Source organism: Indicator indicator, chromosome 37, assembly GCF_027791375.1.
Source record: "Indicator indicator isolate 239-I01 chromosome 37, UM_Iind_1.1, whole genome shotgun sequence".
In the NCBI taxonomy this organism is placed as follows: Eukaryota; Metazoa; Chordata; class Aves; order Piciformes; family Indicatoridae; genus Indicator; species Indicator indicator.
The window spans coordinates 758,986-767,618 of NC_072046.1; the positions used below are offsets into that span (position 1 = coordinate 758,986).

Here is an 8,633-nt window from a genome sequence, read left to right on the forward strand (position 1 = left end):
AAACTTCTCCATTTTTAGCAGCTTGAATGAACCCACAGAGCTGTGTCTGGGCTCTTGACTCCTCCAAGCAACTCAAGACCAGAGCCCAGCCCATGCTTGCTGCAGAAGAACCTCCCGGCGGGACCTTGCTCAAGCCAGTTCCTCTTGGTGCCTCGATTTCCCCATCTGGCACAGGAGGGCAACGCTCACCCCACTGCTCTGGGGGCTCCCAGAGGGGTCTGAAGCTTGATTCTCTTTATTCTGCACATGTCCCCCCAAGCTGGTAGCCACCTCTGCCTACCACCCCTATAGCCACCCACCATGCCTCCAGAGCAGGGCTGGGTGGGCTTCACCCAGTGCAGGGGAAGACACGGGAAGGAACGAGGCCCCAGGGAGCTTGTTCAAGCCCTCACCCCATTTCTCAGTCTCACTTCCTCCCCTGCAAACCCCCTGACAGCCATGGGAAAGCAAAGCCACTGCTGTCAGGTCCTGCCTGTGACCATGTGTGATGGTTTGAAACTGTCTTTTTAATTTTAATTTGGCTCCGAGCACAGCCTCAGGCAGAAAGGCAGCAAAGTCTCATCCCACCATGTCCCATCTGTGACAGGGATGACTTGGAGCAGGAAATTTTGGGGCTAGCAGCTCCCTGGAGCAAGACAGGACTCACCAAGCCCTAAGCTAGCAATGCCAAGCCATCATCCTCCCTTTTCCTAAGGGCAGCTTTTTTTCTAGGACAAATGTGGGGCACTGCCAGCTTCCAACTTGAGTGAGACTGAAGATTTGTGGGGTTTGTTGTTGGGGAAAGTTTGGGATTTGGAATCCATGAGAGCTACACATTGGAAAAACTCTCTGAACCTTCCCCAGATGATCAACCCCACACAGAAGCAGCAGCTCTTTTTATTTGTGAGTCCCTCAGGTCCTAGGTGTGCTGCAGGCTGTCCCTGTCTTGCTTCCACTTCATGCTAGCTCACCTCTGACATTGCTGAAGCCTTCAGGACCCATGGTGAAATGCTCCCCTGAGGCTCAGCCAGCCTCTGCTTGGAGGTTTCACACATCCCATGGCAGATTCAGACACAGCAAAGACAACAACTGCAAACTTAGGGCAGGAACAAACCTCTTCCATACAGCATTTGGGGAAAGTCAATGGAGCAGCAGGTCCCTGCAGCCTCTGGGGATGGGTGAGGGTCTGTGGTGATGCAGCTGGGGCTCTGAGAGTGCACGGAGACAGGCCTGGGACGAGTTTATAAAACACTCTGCTTGCAGGAAAATTGCCTCTGACGCCATTTGGAGCAGTGGTCTCCTGCTTGTTGGGCCACGGCTTGCTCTCCTGGGCACCATGCCCATGGGGCTGAGGGGCTCCTTCAGCACTTCAGCTCTGAGACACCCCAAGATGAAGCTTCCCTAGCAGAGGACAGACACAAGGCAGAGGCTTTTCCTCAGGCAGGGGGTTCCCAGCACCCCTCCTGCAGCCAGCACCTCCACTCTGCATCCCTTCCGTAGCCAAAAAGACCATCACAAAGGTGTTTTGTTTCTTTGCAGACGCTAAATAAACCCGCCAGCTCCACCACGGCCTCTGTCTGATTTGTGGCAACAAGGGGCAGGGTGGCGGGAGGGGCAGGGTGGCCCTGAGGGACTATACCTGGGCCTGGCCCTTGGGCCAAATCAAAGCGCCCGCGGCTGTCCCTAATCCGGCGCAACACTCGGGATGCGGTCGGGTTTCTTGCACTCGGAGGGGATTGACCCGTTAATCGACGTTAAACGGCTGGAAACCTGCGTCAGAGCCAGCTAAGACCCTGCTGAAGGGATTCAGGACGGTAGCTTAAGGCAGGGTGGAACCTTTAAGGCCCTTTCCCGCCCACTGGCCTCGGCGACACCGCCTCATGGCGTCGCCCCGCGAGAGTGCGTAGGAGGCGGTGCGAAGCGCGCTTTCAGCCAATAGCAGCGAGGAGACAAGCGAGACTGTCATCCCTTGCGCCCAATCGTCGCTTAGAAAGCAACCCCCTGGCCTCTGCTCCCCGTCGTCCCCACTTGCGCATGCGTACTGAAGAACCCGGCGCCCCCGCACAAAATGGAACCCGGCGGGAACCGGCAGGGATCAAGACGCTGGGGGCGGACGAACACCCGGTACCGCCTCCCGCTGCGGCGTATCGGTTCCGGTTTCTTAACCGCCTCCCGCTGCCTTACCGGAGAGTCAGCGAAGGGCAAAAAGAGAATACGAGGTCCCACCGAGATTTGAACTCGGATCGCTGGATTCAAAGTCCAGAGTGCTAACCATTACACCATGGGACCGCTGCGTCCACAAGTAGCTGTCGCGGTCTCAGTCTACACCACTCGCTCCTGTCCGGTCTCGCTTTCCCTTCACCGTCTCCGGTATTACCGGGTGCGTTGTGTTTGTGCATCCCGAGATTAGCACCGTTCCGTTATCTTCACCCCTCTGCGGGCAGCCTGCGGACCCTCCTAGGTGGCTCAAGGGCACCGAGAGCGCCCGGTCGCGCTCCGTGCCCTTGAGCTGCCTAGAAGGGTCCGCAGGCTGCCGCTACGGTTGACAACCGAGATCCCGAAGCATCCATCCCCCGCCTTGCTTGGAAAGTAACATTAATTATTGCTACAACCCCCATTTGATCACCGTACCGGCACCGTTTCAGTGTTACCGGGACCGAGGACAGGCCGTAGCATCCTGCGGGATGATCCCGAGCTTCATCCCTGCCGCCCTCCCCCTCCTCATCCTTGACCCTCAACATCCATTTCCCCGCTATCATTCTCTCATTTTCCACTTACTTCCCGCCTTTATTTTTGTGGTTTTCCTTAAACTACTTCTTTATGTCTTCCTTTTTTCTCTACTTCCCCTTTTTTTCTCTCTTTTTTTCCTCTTTTCTCTCTCTAGAGACCCTGCCTTTGTTTTTTTTTTCTATTCACTCTTTTCTGTTTTTCTCCATTTCCCCTTTATTTCTCCTTTTCCCTCTCTATTTTCTCCTTTATTTCTCTATTTTCCCTTCTTTCCCTCATTTTACCTCTTTTTCTCTCTTCGTCTATTCCCCTGTTCATGCCTTTTTTTATTCCCTCCGTCTCTATTTTTTCCTCTATTCCCCTTTATTTTCTCTATTCCTCGCCTTTATTTCTATATTTTCCTCTAATGACCTCCTTTGTCTCTCCTTTTCTCTTATTCTCCCATTTATTTCTCTATTTTGTCCTCTATTTACCTTTCTTCCTGTTTTTCCTTATTCCGTCCCTTTATGTTTCTATTTCTCATTTCATCCTTTTATTTCTCCACTTTTTCTCTATTTCCCCTCCTCTACTTCTCCATTTTTCCTTATTTCCGTTTCCCATTTTTTATCCCTTTCCCAATTTTCCTCTATTTCCCTTTTATTCCTCTATTACTTCCTTATTCCCTCCCTTTCTCTATTTTCCCATTCCCTTCATGTCTCTATTTTCTCTATTGCTTTTTCCCCCATCTCTCCATCTCTCCATTTCCCCCATTTCTCCATTTCCCCCTCTCTTTACCCCTTTTTTCCTCTATTATTTCCTTATTTCATTTCTCCCTTTTATCCTTTCCCCCCTTATTCACTTTTCCTTATTCCCTCCCTTTATTTCTCCCTTTCCCCTCTATATTCCTTTTCCCTTATTCCTTTTTTCCTCTTTCCCCCTTTATTCCTTTTTATTCCCTATTTCTCCCCCTTATTCCTCTGTTTTCCATATCCCCTTCTTCCTTTATTTTGCCCTTATTCCTCTTGTTCCTTATCCCCTCCATTTCTTTTTTTCACCTCTATTCCCTCCCTTATTCCTATTTTCCTTATTCCCATTTTCCTTATTCCCTCCCTTTTTTCCGTTTCCCCCTTATTCCTTATTCCCTTCTTTTCCCCTCCTGTTTTCCCTTTATTTCTCCCTTATTTCCCCTTTTTCTCTACTCCCCTCCTTTATTTCTCTATTTTTCCCTATTCCTTATTCCCACCCCCAACTCCAAAAAACCACACAAACAATTTATTTTTTTAGCTCATTTTTTTTCTTTTCTCTTTATTTTAAAAAATGAAACAGTGGAGTAAAGCAGTTTGTGGCAAAAAAAAAACCAAAAAAACCCAAAAAAAACCCCAAACACCACCACCCCCCCCCAAAAAAAAAATTCAAACTGTCTGGAAGAGCAACAGAGCCCACATCCATCCCAACTCCCAACTCCACATCCAAGCCAACAAACTGCCTCACACCAGGGGAGAACACAGATGAAAAGATGCAAAGAGGAGAAGGAGGGGAGAAAAAGGCAGAAAGAAATCAGCTGAAAAGAGGGGGGGGACACCCAAATATCATCACAGGAAAGTACATTTTTTTTTTATTTTGCTCTGAATAGCCTGAAATTGTATCAAGACAGCGGCAGGGAGAAGCAGCACCCTTGGGTGCACCCAGCTGATGGATGAGGAGGTGCTGGCTGCTCCCCAAAATTCAGCTCAATCCCTCTTCTATTTGTGCTGCCACCATCCTGCCCCCTAAATAAAGCTGGGTGGGGGAAAAAAGTAATAATCAGAAACCTTATTGATTACAATTCCACCAGCAAAAAAAAAAAAAAAAGAAAAAAAAAGAGGTTGAGCCCCACTTTGGGCTGGGGAAATGAGGAAGATGAAGGTAAGGGAAGAAGGAAATATCCAAGTTTAATTAAAAAAAAAAAAAGATAGAAAAGAATGGAAGATTTGAACATTAAAAATAACCACACACACACACAAAAAAAAAAAGTCACAAGCATAGATTATGGACTGCTGAGGTCTGAAGCTTGTACAACTAAAGTGAAAAAAACAAAACGAAGAGGTCATAAAGTCTATTTTTTTTTTTAAAGAACATTTTTTTTTCTTTGGGAAAAAAAAAGTAATTTTTATAATTTTTTTAAAAATTATTTCTTCTTTTTTTTCATTTTCTTTTATTTCCTCCCCCTAAACTACAGCACGTGGAGCTGCCACTACCTACTCTTCTGTAAAACCTATTGTCACTAAGAGGTAGATAAACAAAACTGAATTGGTTATATATAAGGTTGTGCCCCTCCCCCCCCAACCCCTCACCCCATCACCACCTCCTTGCCCCCTCCCCCCCCCCCCCAATATCTTCTTCCTCCCCAGGTCTGAGGGTTGATGATGCTTGGAGGACCCCATGAGCACCAACCATGTTCAGCCTTCCTGGGGTCGGGGGGGAGTGATTTCACCTTCTGCAGACACCCCAAAATGTGCCTGGTTTCAACTCTGAGCTGAAAGAGGTGGCAGTGGGGTGCAGGGCGGGGGAGGGGGTCATGGTTTGGGGCCACATTTCCTCCTGAAGGGCAGGAATTTGATCCCGAGATGAATCTGGATGAGCTTGGAACCAAGCGGCGCAGTTAACTGCTGGGTAAGGAACAGCCACACCACTTCTGCCCACCTGCCCTGATGCTAGGCAATCCCATCCATTTCCCAGGATGATCCACCAGCAGCAATGGGAGAGCTCAGGGAGCCCAGTACCGTTCCCTGCTTCCCATCCCTGCTCCAGGCAGCTCCAGATTCAAGCCTTCCTCACCCTGAAACATCATCAAACTTCTGTTCAGTGTTGCTGTGCAGGGACCATTTCCCACAGCCTGCTCCAGGAGAATGGTTTCAGTTCTGTTGGGCATCCCAACATCCTGGGGGCTTCAGAAGTCACTGAAACTTCTTGTTTTAAGTACAAAATCCCTCATGGTGTTGGCTCCTGCTGAGCTGCAGCACCCAAAAAAGCACTGTCCAAAGTTCAGAAGCCAGCACCCAGCCACACCAGCAGGGACGGGAGGCTGCTGTGGGCATCCCATCCATCACCAATCTGGTAGAGCATCCCACCCCCATGGCAGGGCAGAGCATCCCACCCCCATGGCAGGGCAGAGCATCCCACCCCCATGGTAGGGCAGAGCACCTGCTGGAGCATCCCAGTGCAGCTTGGCAGAGCATCTCACCCCCATGGTACAGAAGAGCATCTCACCACCATGGTCCAGCATAGCACCCAACCACCATGGTTTGGCAGAGAATCCCAACCACCACAGTCCACCAGAACATCCTGCCATGGTCCAGCAGAGCATCCCACCACCACCACAGCCTGATGGATCTTCCCACTGCCATGCTCTGCTTGATCTTCCCACTGCCATGGTCTGACAAATCACCCCACGCCCATGCCCCAGCAGATGATCCCACTGCCATGCCCCAGCAGAGCATCCAACTGCCATGGTCTGATAAATCTTTCCCCCTACTCATGATCCAGTAGATGACTCCACTGCCAGGCCCTGGTAGATGATCCAACCACTGTGCCCTGACAAGATCATCCCTCCACCACTGTGCCCCACTGCTGCTCAGAGGTAGTTGTCTTCAACAAACAGAACTAAAGAATTCCATAACATACAGCAAAGCAGCAGGGATCAAATGCACCCCCCAGGCAGGTGGGGGTCCAACCCAGCCACCATCCCATCCCATCCCACCCCACCACCTTCCCAGCATCATCCAGAGCCTTCCTTCCTCCTCAGCTCTCTTCTTCCTCCTTCACTACACAGCCCTCCCTAACTGCAGGACATAAAGCCAGGATGCCAAAACTGCCTCCACACCAGCCAGGAGAGGCTCTGCTGAGCTCAGGGGTGCTGGAGGTCAGATTGTGCCATGGAATAGGATGAGGAACCCACCCTGTCCATCCATCTGTCCATCCCCTGGGGCTCCCTGGCAGCTCTGAGGTAGTTTCTAATTGCATGTTTCCAGCTGGCAGCACCTGCAAGGTCTCCAAACTAATTCATGATTTGAGAGCCTCTGGCTGGTTTTGCTCTGCTCTGGATCTCACCTCCAATCACAAAGGAGTTCCAAAAGAAAGAAAATCATAAAATAAACCAACCAAACAAAACAACAAACCAGAAGAAAGGCTGAATTGACCCAACAGGGCCACACGTCTCCTCCCCATGATATGGAGCCACCAATGGGCATCCCAAATTCATCCTAATTTATCACCAAGAATCCACTCCTGAGGCCACATCCCAAGGTTTGGATACCCAGCATGTGGCTGCCAACCTCCAACCAGCAGATCAAAGCCTCCTGAGCTCAAGCACTGCTTGATCCTGCTCCCAACACAAGCCTCTAACCAGCAGATCAAAGCCTCCTGAGCTCAAGCACCACTTGATCCTGCTCCCAACACGATTCCACAGCCAAATCCTGCACTCTCCATCTGGGAATGCTGGGTCAGCATGGCACAACCCAGAGCAAGCACCTTAGGAGGATGCTGAGAGATTTTTGTGCCCTCTCAGGAGAATGCAAGTTTCAGAGGATTACACCAGTTGCATCCAAACAAAACAAAACTATCATGGGGAAAAAAAAAAAAAAAAAAAAAAAGGTCAAAAAAACCCCCAAAAAAATCAGGAAATAAAATCTAAAAAAAAAAAAAAAAAAAAAAAACCACAAACAAAAACCAGAACCCCAAAACAAGCAAACAAAACCAAACCCAAAACACAACAATGAAGAAAATTACACCAAAAAAGGGCACAAAAAGGGGAAACAAACAAAAAAACCCAAAAAAACCCAACCCCCCAAAAAAACCAAATTCCCCAAACCAAAAAGAACAAAAAAAACCCCAAACCCCCAAATAATTTCAAAACCCAAGACCAAACCAAAACAACCAAAACCCCCAAAATAAACAAAACCACTGAAAACTCAAAAAATCCAACCCCCTTCCAAAATAAACCCTAAAATTAACCAAAGAGGCACCAAAAATAAAAAAGCACCAAACCAAAAAAGTACCAAAAATTAACTTAAAAGCACCAAAATAAACTTAAAAAACACAAAAAACAATGCAAAAAGCACCAAAAACAATGCAAAAAGCACAAAAAATTAGCTAAAATAGCACCAAAAATAAACTAAAAAAGCACCAAAAGTAAACTAAAAAAAAGGCATCACAAATAAATCAAGAGCACCAAACCCAAAAAGCACCAAAAATAAACTTAAAAGCACCAAAAAACTCCAAAAAGCACCAAAAAAAACTCCAAAAAGCACCAAAAAAAATCCAAAAAGCACCAAAAAAAAATCCAAAAAGCACCAAAAAAATCCAAAAAGGACCAAAAAAATCCAAAAAGCACCAAAAAAAATCCAAAAAGCACAAAAAATAAACTAAAAAGCACCGAAAATAAACCAAAGGAGCACCAAAAATAATCCAAAAAGCACCAAAAATAAACGAAAAAAACAACCAAAAATTAACCAAAAGAGCTCCAAACCCCAAAAGCACCAAAAATAACCCCAAAAGCACCAAAAATTAACCAAACCCCAAGAAAACTAAACCAAAACCTCAAACCCCACACATGAAATCCTTCCCCAAACTTCCAAACCACAGAACCCAACCAAGCAGAAAAGCCAACAAAAAAAAAAAACAACCCAAACCCAATCCCCTCCCCCTAAAAGAAACCCCAAACCTCAACTCTTGGTTACTAAATTCACCAAAAAGAAGAAAATTCCAAACTTTATCAAGCCTAGGTGGTAGGAAACAGCAGGGACAGGGAGGGGAACCACCTAGATGAAGTAAAAAAGAAAAGGAATTGCAGGTTAAAAAAAAAAAAAAACAAACCAAAAAGAGAATTAAATCACCTTCAGCTGTTTGCCTGCAACTTTGGGTTCCTGATCCTTCCCTAGAAACCACTCCAAACAGAACTAGAAATTCCA

General features: G+C 47.5%; 1 non-coding gene across 1 annotated transcript; it reads right to left on the reverse strand.

The window, feature by feature from the left end:
- Window positions 1-2,196: 2,196 nt before the first annotated feature.
- On the reverse strand, window positions 2,197-2,268 carry TRNAQ-UUG (transfer RNA glutamine (anticodon UUG)). The gene has a single exon. It is a non-coding gene; the product is annotated as a tRNA-Gln (tRNA).
- Window positions 2,269-8,633: the final 6,365 nt, after the last annotated feature.